Below are 14064 nucleotides of genomic sequence, written 5' to 3'. Positions count from 1 at the left end.
TGTCTGCATTTTTCAAGAACTGATGCAAGTCTTAACAAACATCTTATGGTGGTGCTTTATTAATAATAGCATGAATAAATACAAGGTGCAGCTCTAAAATAACAAATGATTTCCTAAGCCACACAGGAAAGTGCTGTATCAGTGCTTCAGCAGCGTGAGTGCTGTGAACTCTTGTTTTTCCTTTGAAGGGTTGTCATGTAAAGAATGTAAATTCCTTGAGGGCAAGATCTGGTTTTATTTCTGTTCTTGTTATCCCCAGTGCCTAGTACAGTGTTCTGCATATAATAATTTTGTTGAAATGACTGTGAAGGAAGGATTAGACCTATTCTTCTTGGCCCATTAAGACAGCACTACTACCAGTAGGCATTAAATTACAGGAAAATTGATTTCAGCCTCATGACCACCAGACCTGCCCAAAATGTAATAAATTGCCTTGGGCACAGGAGTACTAGTAGAGTTTAATTGGGGGGGATGGTTTGGAGAAAGTTCATGCCTTAAATGGAAATTGAACTAAATAAATACTCAGACCTCTTCCAACTCTTAAGATTTTATCATTCTGTTTTTTTCTTAATTAGGCAAGAAAAAGGCCAAGAAAAGAGAATGTCTTTTGTTTAAGCATCTAATATGTTTTTAATTTAATTTAATTAACTCACCTTTGGTTTTGATTATTCTTATATCTTAATGATCACTGTAATGGGAACAGACCTCTTTAAGGTCACTAGAGCAAAAAGCTGATGTAACCATCATGAATGATTGAGGAAAAAACATGAAACTGGAAGAAAGGAATAAAAATCCTCTTCCTGGTACTGTGCTTTTAGAGATGTGATAATCAGTCCTGTCTTTTTTTCTTGCTTTCCACCCTTCCTCCAACCATCTCTAAACTTTAGATTAAGCTGTTAAAGATAGGCTTAAAACATCCAGTCCCAATGAGCATAACTTTTTTCCTTTGTCTAAAATTAAAAGTGTAAACTGCCAAAGACCCTTAAAAAATTTTTTTTAAATACTCAAGGGATGGGTCTTATCATATGTTGCATATGTATGTGTTCCATACCCCTGTGTGTCCTTTGACTACACTTCTTCTACAATCCTCATTTTGTGGGTGGAGTGTGTGTGTTCGTCCTTCGTTGCCGAAGAAGACCATGCCATCAGAGAAATAATGACATGACTTGCACCTGACTTTGTTTTGAGTGTGGGAGGACTGTAGAGGAGCTAGCTAAACCCAGGTTCTAGTTATTATAGAGTTGGTTCTTCCATACTTCTTTGTGTTTTGAACTACAAAAACGTTCCACCCCCCAAAAAAGATTTTTTTTAAGTTAACATTTTCCATATGCAACATAGAACAGAAAAGGAATTATTTATTAAATTGCAAATTTCTGATACATGCAACTTGCTTTTCTTTTGAAATATATAATAAATTCAACATGGTACTTTCAAAGCTCTCCTGCTTGTCTTGTGTTTCCTTCTAAACTTCTATTCTCACCTGTTCATTTTTTTAAAAAATGCTTTAATAACCCTCTTTTCTTTCTTTTTTTTTTTTTTTTTTTGTTTTTGGCTACATTATCACTATCTCACTCTTTCCCTCATAAATCTATCCTCTCCCATAAAAAAAAAAGAAAAACACAATCTTTGTAGCAAATAAGTATAGTCAAGCCAAACAAATCCATATATTTGCCATGTCCAAAAATGTATGTCTTGTTCTATACCTTGAGTGTGTCATATACCCTGTAGTTCCCTCAAGTCATGACTGGTCATTGCATTGACCAGAATTCTTAAGTCTTTCAAACTTGTTTCCCCTTACAGTATTTTTTTGTTATTGTATTAATTGTTCTCCTGATTCAACTCACTTAAGGTTCTTCCATTTGAATTCTCATTTACAATAATTCACATTTCTTAGAAGAAACTACCTGCTTCCAGGTCTTGGATATGTAGAAGAGATTCATGTTTCTTTCTGACTTTTTGTTTTCAGTCATCAGAACAAGATTGTGGAGAAAAGAGAGGAGTATGGCAACCTTTTATTAGCAGTTTTTGTCCCTTCTTTGATTTAGGTTTAGCTAATTGATGTAGGGAGGTTGATTTGAAGCCTCAGGCAAAATGTGCATATTTTTCCTAATGAGGAATTTCAGCTGTTGTAAGAAAATTTGGTTTTGGAAAATGAGCACAAGGAGGTTTCAATAAGTGTATTGAACATGTGCAGACACAGTCTTTGCTGCAATGGTAAACACTTAGAGCCTGTAGCTTTGGACTGTCTGAAGATCAAAGATGAGAATTTAAAATACAGAACAGCAAACTAAGTTAGGTGCTTTTCCTGCCGGCCAACCCTGAGCTGGAATAGGACGTGAATGCCATGACTTTTAGAAAACAATCCCCGGGGCAGGAAAAGCAGACGATTGGACTGACCCGTTGGACTGCTTCTCCAACTCATGGTAACTTGCATGCATATAATACTTTAAGGGTTAGAAAACACTTTACTCACAACGACCATGTGAGATAAATAATGTGAATATTATTATCCCCGTTTTGGAGAAGAAGAAATGAAGAATCCGGAAACGTGATGTAATGGTTAGGACGCTAGGCTTGGAGTCAGGTAGAGCAGGGTTCTGATGCTGCCCCTGATGTTTCAGAGCTCCGTGACCACAGACAAATCACTGCCTGTCTGAGCCTCATTTCCCTCTTTGTAAAGTGGAGGTGGTAATATCACCTGTTGTTATGAAGCTAAAGTCTATGGTAAACATTTTACAAACATATAAGAATTATTTGAAAATGTTCATCTTTATTATTATCAACCTGCATGGGGTCACATAGTAAATAAGTTAGTAGGTGATTGGTGATCAATATAGGTCATAGAGGTGGAGGGGCGCACGTATAGGAAGGCAAGAAGAAAACTACTTTCAGTAGAAAGAAGGGAATTAAGGAAGGAAGGTCACAAGAACCTCAGGAGATAAGTGTGGTTGTTATCCCTGTTTTACAGGTGAGGGAAATGAGGTCAAGTGACTTGGCCAGGATCACACAGCTAGTATCTAAGGTAGAATTTGAACTCAAGACTTCCTGACTAGGCAGTATAAAAAACTAGCTATAATAAAAGATAGCACTAAAACAGTTTTGTGTGTTTTTTAAGTCTGACACTAAAATCCCTAAAAATTGGTGCTACTTTAAAGACTAGAACATTTTCCAACAGATTAGTCGCTAAAGGATACCAAACAGTTTTAAAATGATAATGTAAACTATTAAGCAGTCATTGAAAAAATACTCCAAATTCTCGGAAGAGAAATGCAAATTACAATAACTGTAAAAGATAGCTAAAGGTGGAAATAGGATATAATAAGACAGGCATATTAGTGTATTGCTGGTAGAGCTCAGAATTGGCACAATTGATCTCTAAAGAAGCTTGAAATGTATGTGACAAAGCTCATTAAGCCCACATGGGCTTTGATCCAGTAATCTCGCTAAGGAATTGTACTCCCAAGTAGTCATCACTGTTAAAGAAAGGATCCCCACATGGTCATAACCCTGTTTATCAAAGACTTCAGAGGACCTCTGAAAATCCTTCTGACAGAGCTGTACCTTGCTAGACTGGGGCAACTAGGTGGTGCAGTGGATATAGCACCAGTGTAGGAGTCAGGAGGACCTGAGTTCAAATCTCACCTCAGACACTTGACACTCACTAGCTGTGTGACCTTGGGCAAGTCACTTAACCCCAACTGCCTCATCCTGGGTCATCTCCAGTCATCCTGATGAATATCTGGTCACTGGATTCAGATAGATCTGGAGGAGAAGTGAGGCTGGTGACCTGCACAGCCCTCCCTCACTCAAAACAAAGTCAAGTGCAAGTCATGTCATCATTTCCCTGATGGCATGATCTTCTTCAGTAATAAAGAACAAACACATGCACACCTTGCTAGACTCCAGTGGCAGAATGAGAGATTTTGATACGTGGCAAGTATATGGATTTGTCTGACTTGACTATCCTTATTTGTTTCAAAGATTGTGGGGGCTCCCACGTCCCCATGGAAAAGTGAAAGCCTTGTTTTTTAATATCAGACATGGTTTGGCTGATCACTTTTCAGCATGTGAATCTCTTGCCAAGAAAGATAGGCTTTGAGGAAATACTCCTATAATATTTCAGATTCTCTTGCGTATCCCCATTTAAATCTTGAAAGATTCTAAAGGACATACTTTTTAGAGATAGTGTAGAAGTTGGGGGGAGCTATAGGACCTGAGTTCAAATCTTCAGATCTCTTCAAACTTTCAGCCTGTGTGAGTCTGGGCCTCAGCTTCTTTATCTGTGTACACTGTTGGACTAAATAACCTTTAGGGTTCCTTCAGTCTCCAGATTCATGATCTGAAGTCACTTAACCACTCTCAACATCTATTCTTTTCCTGTAAAATGGCAAAATACCATTTAGTTTCTACTCCATAGGATTCTTAGGATCAAATGAGTTCGTAAACATAAAGCACTTTGTTAAATTATAAAGTAATGTATAAATTTCAACTCTTGTCATTATTGCTAGATTTAGGTCATAGAGCAAGCTAGAGAGCACTGTTACGGTATCTCAGGTTCCTATGTCTGTTGAGTGAAAACTGAGGGCAGCCTGGGATGCCTCTAGATGTGGCCTTCATACCCTTAACTTCTGGGGAAGGGGAAGGCACTAAAACAGGGATTCTTGAATCTCTTTGGGGAGGGGTTGGTCATAGAACCCTTTGGCAGTCTGGTGAAGTCTGTGAACCGTCCTCAGAATAATTTCCAAATTGACAAATTAAGAATACAATACATAAGATTACAAAGGAATACAAGTTATATGGAAATGTCTTCAAAGTAAAATATTAAAAAATAAAATTAAAACCATGTTCATGGACCTTCAGAACTCTCTGCATTAGAAGAAATAATTATCCCTGGCTGTGCACCTATATTGACATATATAAATATATACAGAATGATGCAAGGTAGTTTGGGGGATGCGGGGGTGAAGTGGGGAAGAAGATGGTACTTGGAGGAACTTCAAAGGAAATCAAATCCAAGAAAGAAAACAAACTTGACAGTACTTCAGAATCGGAGGTGGTCAGGCCTATGTGGAAAGCTCTCAAAGTAGGATAATCAAGTGTGAGGGAAAGTCCCACAAAATCCGTACAGGTCATACGTAGCAGCTTCACATTTGTGAAAATTAAAATTAAAAAAAACTGCCCTAGAAAGAGCTAAAGGGGAACCGCTGTCAGCTGATGACTGACAGTGATTTTCATTGGCCTTCCAAGCGTCATCATCTCCTTTGTAGGTTGCGTTGTATTCCACATTGGTTCTATAGAAAATTGGCCTGCTTCAGCATGAATTTTGTGAGAAAAGAAGAAAAGCCATGAAGGGCTCAGCCGTTTCTGACTTGTAAGAAGCAGAATTAGGGTGATGGAAATTTACCTCGGTTTCATGCCAGCTGTTTGGAAATGCTTGGATGTGTTCAAGGTTGCTCTTTTCCCCAATATTCATGGATGTGCTAAATATGTCACCCAAATCCGGGACACTTTGTGGTCTTTAGAGTTGTAGTAACTAAAAATGTAAATGGTCATAAATAAGGTTTACATTACATTTTATTTTAGATATTTCACCTGGTTTTTTAGTTTACTTAAATAGGATTAAGTAGAAGTGTCTCAGTCTGGTGATTTGGGCTCTAATAACAGGCATAATGTTACCCATAGTGCTTTAGCATCATAAGGATGCCAGCCTGTATTCCACATTTTCTTGCAGAAGGGGTCTTGGTCCAAGGCATACTTCACAGACAAATGAACGATGTCCCCAGCTGCTTGCCAAATGCTGTTATATAGCATTTTGCTCTTAGTTCTCAGTTGGTGCAACTTGCGGTAATCAGTCGTTTTCTGTATTTATATTTCTTCTTTATTCACTATCAGTCAATAAGCAATTATTCAGTCTGGGGTGTGTCAAGAGGCAGCACCGTGAAATGGTTAGAGACCTGGCCTTGGGGCCGTAAAGACCTGAATTCCTCCTCTGTAAAATGGATTAATAGTACCTTGCTCCTAGGGTTATTGTCAGGGTCATATAAAATAATAATCACAAAGCTCTTAGCACAGTGCCTGGTACATACATACATACATATTCATGTAATATATTATATATAATATATATTATATAATAACATAACATAATAATATATAATTAATATATATAAGTGCTATATAAATGTTAGTCATTATTCTTACCATTATTCAAGTACCACCTTGGACATATACTGTTTCTCTGACCCTGGGCCAGCTTCCATTTAACCTCTCAGATCTCCAGCTATGCTCTAAGACTACATAAGTTGCAGAAAAGGCGCACTTGGAATATCTTATACTCCTTATACCAATTCAGTCACATGCCCAGTTGCTGTCTTTTTCCTGCTATGTACCAGGCACTGTGTTAAGTGCTGAGGATTTTGATAACAAAAACCTGTGCCCCTGCCCGCAAGGGACCTTACATTCTAGTGGGGAAATCAGCATAACTGTATATAGACATGTATATTGACACATATGAATAGATACAGAATGAGTACAAGATAGTTTCTGAGGAGGGCACCAACAGCTATGGCAGGGGTTGGGGGTGGGAATCAGGAATTAGTACTTGGATAAGTTTTGATGGAAATCAGCAACTCCAAAAATAGGAGGTGATTAAGAAGTGCATTCCAGACATGGAGGGGTGGACAGTATAAAGATGCAAAGGCAGCTAGGTGGCACCATACTGCACAGAACTCTTGACCTAGAGTCAGAAAGATCTGGCCTCTGACACTTACTGTGTAACCCTGGGCAAGTAACTTACTGCTCTTTGCCTCAGTTTCCTATTCTATAAAATGGGGATAATAATAGTATCTACTTCCCAGGGTTATTGTGAAGATAAAATTTAATGATATTTGTGAAGTACTTGTCACATAGTAAACAACATATAAATAATGTGAGCTCTTATTATTAGAGACGGGAGACATTGTGTGCTAGCATTCAGAAATGGGCCATTGTGACTGGATCGTAGAATTCGTTGAGGGGAGTAATGTGTCAGAGTTTTGGAAAGTTAGTCTGGGACCAAATCATGAAAGGCTTTTAGTATCAGACTGGAGAGATTATATTTGATCTTAGAGGTAATGCCACTGTTTTATTGAAAAAGACAGTGACAGGCTAGACTATATTTTAAGAAAAATCTGTTTGTCAGCTGTGTGAAGGATAGATTGGAGGGAAGAGACTTGAGGGGAGGAATCACTTAAGCTAATGCAATATTCCTTTCAGGAGGTGAGGAGGGCCTAAACGAAGGTGGCAACCTTGAGTAGAGAGGAGACAGGTGCAAAAGATGTTGCAGGAGATAGAAACAAGATGTGGCCATTGATTGGATTTGTGGGATGAGTGAAGATGATGAGTTAATGATGGTATTTTGTCCCAAGAAGTGGAGTTTTATAAAATGCAAAGAGTCTTTTGCCAGATTTTGGCTGCAACTGAGTGATCTACATTGCAAAATAATATAAATGGATGAATAGATAAATAAGAAAATCAGAAGTTTTACAATAATTAACATAAAGTATTAGTGTAGTTTTGATCAAGGAGGCAGTTAGTGCTTCTAGGGAAATGGTATGTTCCCTAAAATGAAAATTCTCCTTATAAGGAGGAAACAACAAAAGCCATCTTGAGTCACATTAAGAGCAGCCATTCACATTTTCTTAACAAAGGTATTCCTTTGTAATTCCATACATGTCCCCGACTTCTTTTTAGTTATAGGTTTACACCTGTTTATACCTCTTGCCTTGGGCAGAACCTGGACATACTTTAAATTACTTCTATAATTCTTAATTTATGTGGTTGGAGGCTATTTTATGACTTTGTTCTTTTACCACCAAAATGTACGAGGTTGTTAACGTTGGAAGGGACCTCCAGGGACCTTGGATGGAATAAGCTAGTGTGCTCCCTGTGTGTGTGTTCATCCTTCATTGCTGAAGAAAACCATGCCATCAGAGAAATGATGACATGACTTGCACTTGACTTTGTTTTAAATAAGGGAGGGCTGTGCAGGTCACCAGCCTCACTTCTCCTCCAGAGCCATCTGAATCCAGTGACCAGATATTCATCAGGATGACAGGAGATGACCCAGGATGAGGCAACTGGGGTTAAGTGACCTGGCCCAAGGTCACACAGCTAGTGAGTGTCAAGTGTCTGAGGTGAGATTTGAACTCAGGTCCTCCTGACTCCTGCACTGGTGCTCTATCCACTGTACCACCTGGCTGCCCAGTGTGCTCCCTATGGGCTCCCTGAATATGAAGTCCCTAATTCATTTGAACAATTTCAATTTGCTTTTGGCACACTGTTGAAGTGTATCATCATGCCTTTTGCCCAAAACAAAGGGAACAGTTTAAAAATATAAATCTGGCAACTTAGGATCAAGCAAATAGACATGTATTTATTCAAAGGACTTTGGATGCTGAACCTAGGAGTTTTTATTTGATCCTACAATGATAATAACAACAATAATAAACAACATTTATTTAGCGCTTACATAGGGCCAGGCACTCTACGAAGGAATAATAATGATCCATTAGAACTTGAGTAGGGAAGTAACATGGTCAGACCTGTAATTTTTAGAAAAATCTCTTTGGCAGCTGTGGGAAGAATGATTGGAGTGGGGAGAGGGAAAAAGAAGGAGAAGCTGGAGGCAAGGATATCAGGTAGAAGCTGGTGTAATAGTTCACACAAGACAGGGAACATGCTTAGGTAAAAATTGAAAACACAATAGTAGATCATTCCTTCAGTTAAAATGAAAACTGAGCAGAGGGAAGGAAGGGAAGATTTTGTTGTTCATTTATTTTGGTTGTGTCCAACTCTCTGGGACCCCAGTTGGTGTTTTCTTGGCAAAGATCCTGGAGTGGTTTGCCATTTTCTTCTTTAGCTCGTTTTACAGAAGAAGGACTGAGGCAAACAGGCTTGAGTGACTTGCTCGGGATCACACAGCTAGTTAGTGTCTCTAGCCAGATTGGAACTTGCAAAGATGTTTTTCTGACACCAGACCTGACGCTCTATCCAATTCTCCACCTAGCTGCCCAAAAGGAAGATTAGCCAGAGTCACATATTTTAGGGTATAAGAACCTTGAGAAACTCACCTTCAAGCCTGGATGGCATCCATACCTCTCATTTAAACTTTCTCTGGCATATTATTGTGCTGTTTGCTTCTTGGATTTCATTTTCTTGACATCTTTTATGAAATGTTTAACTCAGAATTTCCAGACTTTTCCTGTAGTTAAAGATCTCCACAGCAATTATAATTGAGCACGTAGCCAAATTAACCCAGTAGCCCAGCATCAATTCATTTATACCTAGTGATGAAGAAATAAGGGATGAAGTTCCTATTCATTAGGGAGAAAGGGCTGGTTCCATAATATTTGCTCCATGCTTAGGGAGTAATGTTTTTTTGTCTTCTTGTTGTGTGTTTGTACAAAAACAAAATTAATTCATATTCCACATCAGTGAGTTACCACAGAGAAGAACTATTGTGGCACAAATGTAAAGAGGCAAGGATGATTTTAGCCCAGCAACATTGTAAAAGTTTGTTTTTCTGGTGTCCTAAACAGGAGGAGCCCTCTCTAAAGGCAGGGTGGTCACCACACTCCTGGAATGAGAGAATAGCTGGAAAAGCCATAAAAATGTTCAGCAGGACATGTCAAGTCTAAGTTAAATAAGCAGAGCAGGGGGTGGAAAGCAAATGTTTGTAATTATAGTATCTTTACAATAAGCAAAAGAAGATTTTGTGTAAACTAAAGGACTTTATAACCTGCTTTTAGTAAATCTTTTTTCCTTAGTTCCAAATTGGGAGTGTTTTCTCTGCTTAAAAATAGTTGGATGTCCCTTCATTCACAATAGCATTGTTAGCATATTTGGTCATTCAAACAGAGATTTCTCAGAGCCAGGCAGCAACCTATTGGTCCATTGGGAAAAGATAGTAATATATAGTGACTCATTTCAGAGTCAGAAACCAATCCAAGGTGTCATTTGCTGAAGAAGCTAGGTAGCATAATACAATGTAGAAATTGGAGTGACTACTTAACCACCTTCCACCTCATTTTCTACATCTGTAAAATGGAGACGATAATGCCTGTCGCACCCATAGGACTGTGAGTGAAAGGATAGCATATGCTAATCACTCTGCAAATCTTAAAGAGCTTGGTGAATGTCAATTATTACTTATATTTTCACTTTTACCAACTGCCCATTTCATATTTTTCTCCAAAAAAAAATCTTTAAACATTAAGAGAAAAGGAGAGCACATGGAGAATAGTGGGAGAGTACAGTATTGTGGCCTAAGTCAGGCAGAATAAGAAGACTATAGCATGGACATGGTAGCTGCCACCCCAGCAACCCTTTGTAAATGCTTTGGGGAGAGAGGTGGAACCAGAGAAAGGAAGGTGGGCTTTCCCTTCCCAAAAAATGGGATTAGAATCTAAAGTTATGGTAGTAGTCTCAGGGGCAGCTAGAAGACCTGAGTCCAAAACCATCCTCAGACATTTACTAGCTGTGTGGCCCTGGGCAAGTCATTTAATCCTGTTTGCCTCAGTTTCCTCATCTGTAAAATGAGCTGGAGATGGAAATGACACACTGCTCCAGTATCGCTGCCAAGTGCGCACGCATACACACACACACACACACACACACACACACACACACACACAAAACAGCAAAGAGGGGGATGTCACAGAGTTAAACACAAATGGAAAAAAAGATTGGAAAACAACTAGTCTAACAGCTTATTCTTTCAGAGAAGTCCTATCTTCTGCCATCTTAGGCTTTAGGCTGCTACTTCTCTTAGTAAAAGGGTTCAACAGGCAGGCCCTATGGGAAGAGGCGGAGGTAGCCTCTGATGTAACTTTAGCTTGTTGCCTCTAAAGAAATACGCATGCAAAACACACAGATGGTTTTATAAACATTGAAGCAACAACAACATAAAAAAGAGCAGAAAACCTCAGAATGAAAAGCCTGGAGGAAGGATTGTTATGTGCTAAAGTGATAAGAAGTCTTTGTTGTAAGGAATGGCTCCCTGGTAGAGAAAGTTGTGTCATGGGAAATTTACAGGGGAACATTTATGTCATATTACAAAAGATATCAAATGGAGGCAAACCACAGCTGTGTAATCCTGGGCAAGTCACTTAACCCTGATTGCCTCCAGAAATAAAATATGTACAATCTGGCTATATGACCTTGAGCAAGTCACTTCTCAGTACCCCAAGTATCTCTCCAAGATTTTAAGCTACAAATGAGTTGCCAGTCCATGTCAGTGTAAGGACTTTATACACTGGGAGTGGTTTCCCAGGAAACCACAGGTCTAAACCCTCCCCTGCCTCACCCCCAAAGGGTATCATCTTTTGTAATTGTGAAGTCCCATTCTTACCTGCAGGTTACACATTGAAGCATTTATTTCTTCCAGCCAATAGGAGGCCCCTGCAGCACTACAGTTATGGAAGTGTAGAATGTTAGGTAAAAATTATTGATACTTCTGAGTTGTATTGTGTCGGCTTGCTGGTGTGTTTTTCAGGACTTTGTCACACTGATTCAATTTCAACTCATTTACCCCTGAACTTATATAGAAGAGGAGGAAAAAGGAATGGGCAAACTGCCTGAAAATGAATATACAGCAGAACTAAGCAAAAAAATTCAAGAGTACTTACCCCACGTCCCCAACATGCGGCTAGATGGTGTCACCTCCTGTCAGTTGCTGACCCCACTTAGCATCATGTTTCATGGCATCCCAGGTTCCCGGTGAAGGAAGAAAATAGAGAAGAGAAAGAATATGCACACGAAACAGGCAGTCAAAGGGCATCATCCCTTAATGTTTTCCCTGGCTCTCAGATTTCTGAATACTTGTCAGACTGGGATAAAAAAAGGCCTCTCTCTGCAAGCTTGTGTATATCAGCTAAGAGCTGGTCATGCTTTTAAGAAAAAAAATAATAAACATTACTATTAGGATGACGTGGGCACTGACTCTTCCAAAACAGGAGCATTACATCGAGTCTTTGAATGTGTAGAATGAGGCCTGGGTCCTGCTTCCTTTTTGTTATACTCAAGTCTAGCTCTACTTTGATACCTGAAAGTTGTGTAGAGGTAGCCCTGGGTTCCCTAAGGCTATGCACAAGCTGTGGCAGGTTCTGCTATTCTAGAATGTCTTGGAGTGAGTACAGTATGGGTGATGCATCTGCTTTCTGAGAACCAGCCTAAGTGTGGAGAAGCTCATCACTTATAGGCTACCCAAAAGGTGATAAATTCTGTGGTCATGGCAACCAAACCAAACAATTATCCTCATAGTGGCTTGGGTTGTGCCTGGCATGACTTACGCAAGAATCAGTTTCAAAAATAGACCAACCCTTTCCTCCTACTTTCTCCTACAAGGTCTCAATATAAATATTATCATACCCCTTGGGAGATACTGGCACAGATGGGTACTGACCAAATGTTCTGACCCAGATGGTTTTACTTTGGCTGTCTGCAACCCAGCAATTCTTTTATTGGCATCTTCACTCCGTCTTCTTAGCCTGGCTCCTCTAGTATCGGCTAGAGGGTGACCCCAAGTGGTAGGTGTTCTATGTAATGTTTCTGGATCAATTATATCATATGTATGTGTCTCTTGGTTTCAGTAATTATATCAATTTAGGTTTGAAAATAGTAAAGGATTCAAATTTTATTTTTATTCTCAGCTGTATTTTGAGGTTGGTGACTGGTTAGCCTATTTTTGGTGTCACTAGATTCTTGGTACTTGCAAACAAAGCTGTTTTTAAAAATGGACCCCACATATCACCAGTGGCTTCAGCCTTTTCCAGGACTGGTTTCATCTTCTTTCAGACCCACTTCTCCATACCCACCCACTCCAGTGTGCTGGTCCTATAGCAGGAATCAGAATATTTCTGGATTCCCATGTCCATTTCCAAACCTTCCACCTCCACCACGCAGCAGTCTCTCCTTTTGAGATTCACTCTATCCAAATTTATCACCAAATCCAGATATTATCTACCTGCCCCCAAGTCATTCTTCCTACTTTCTCAAGAAGTTTAGTGCCCGGCTATACAGTCTTTCTCATACATGTTGACCTTCCTTTAAATACATTCACTTCCCAGTTCTTCAATCTAATCAACTCCCATGACTTCGCCCCAAGTATTCACCTCCATGATTGAGAATTCCGTGTTAGTCCATTGTCTTCCCTATGATCTTAATTCCTCCACCCCTTGTTACTTCCCTAGGCCTTCACTGCTACTCTTTTGACCTTCTTCCTTGGACCCTTTCTTTAGTTAACCAATTCAACTCAATTCCTCATAGCCTCATCCTGTGGCCACTCACTCCTAGTCAAACCCCAACCCTGGATTATTAGAGTAGATTACCACCTACCTCCTCCACTTTTAAGTGTGTACTACTGAACAGAACTGGAGAAGGTGATGCAACTGTGCTGCTTGGATCCAATATTTGTTTATCTAATCTCAACTGGTCCCTCACTCTACAGCAAGACAAGCCTGTCCTCCCTAATCAATCCTCTATCCCATTCCAGACCTTTTTTCTTCTTACACTTCCTATGCCATCTCCATTCTCACAGCTAAGAAGAGGGATGCCATTTGCCATAACTTTCCTCTTCTTTCCTTTTCTTTATCTCCCAGCTGTCATGGAAAGAAAATCCACTGCTTTCAATTTAGAGTACAAGTCAGTAAAGAGCTTTATTTAGTTATAAGCCAAGGCAGGGAGAAGCATCATTTGGTCCAATAAGGAAGGAAACAGGCATTTATTAAGTACTACTATGTGTCAGGAGCTATGGTTAACTGCTTGACAAATGACAAGTGTCTCATTTGATTCTCCCAGCAAGCCTGAAAGATAGGTTCTGTTATTATCCCCATATCACAGGAGAAGAAATTGTTACAGAAGTTAAGTGATTTGCCCACAGTCACATAGCTAGTAAGTGTCTGAATCAGGATTTGAACTGAGGTGTTCATGACTCCAGATCAGCCCTCTACTCTCTCTATTGCCTAGCCTCCTCCTTTTATAGGGTAAGCAGGTTACTGAATGTGAGCTATTTCCTACCAGTACACA

General features: G+C 39.5%; 1 protein-coding gene and 1 long non-coding RNA gene across 16 annotated transcripts in view; one reads left to right on the top strand and one right to left on the bottom strand.

Moving 5' to 3' along the window:
- MICAL3 (microtubule associated monooxygenase, calponin and LIM domain containing 3) overlaps positions 1–14064 on the top strand; it is a 241424-nt gene that overhangs the window by 145087 nt on the left and 82273 nt on the right. The window lies entirely within an intron of this gene.
- LOC140533849 (uncharacterized) lies at positions 8394–12201 on the bottom strand. Its single transcript, XR_011977078.1, has 2 exons — positions 11667–12201; positions 8394–9046 (listed from the first exon to the last, which is right to left on the bottom strand). It is a non-coding gene; the product is annotated as an uncharacterized lncRNA (long non-coding RNA).

This window comes from Notamacropus eugenii, chromosome 3 (genome assembly GCF_028372415.1).
Source record: "Notamacropus eugenii isolate mMacEug1 chromosome 3, mMacEug1.pri_v2, whole genome shotgun sequence".
Lineage (NCBI taxonomy): Eukaryota > Metazoa > Chordata > Mammalia > Diprotodontia > Macropodidae > Notamacropus > Notamacropus eugenii.
Note: the sequence above shows the minus strand (reverse complement) of the source record. Positions and strands in the feature narration are given on the sequence as shown.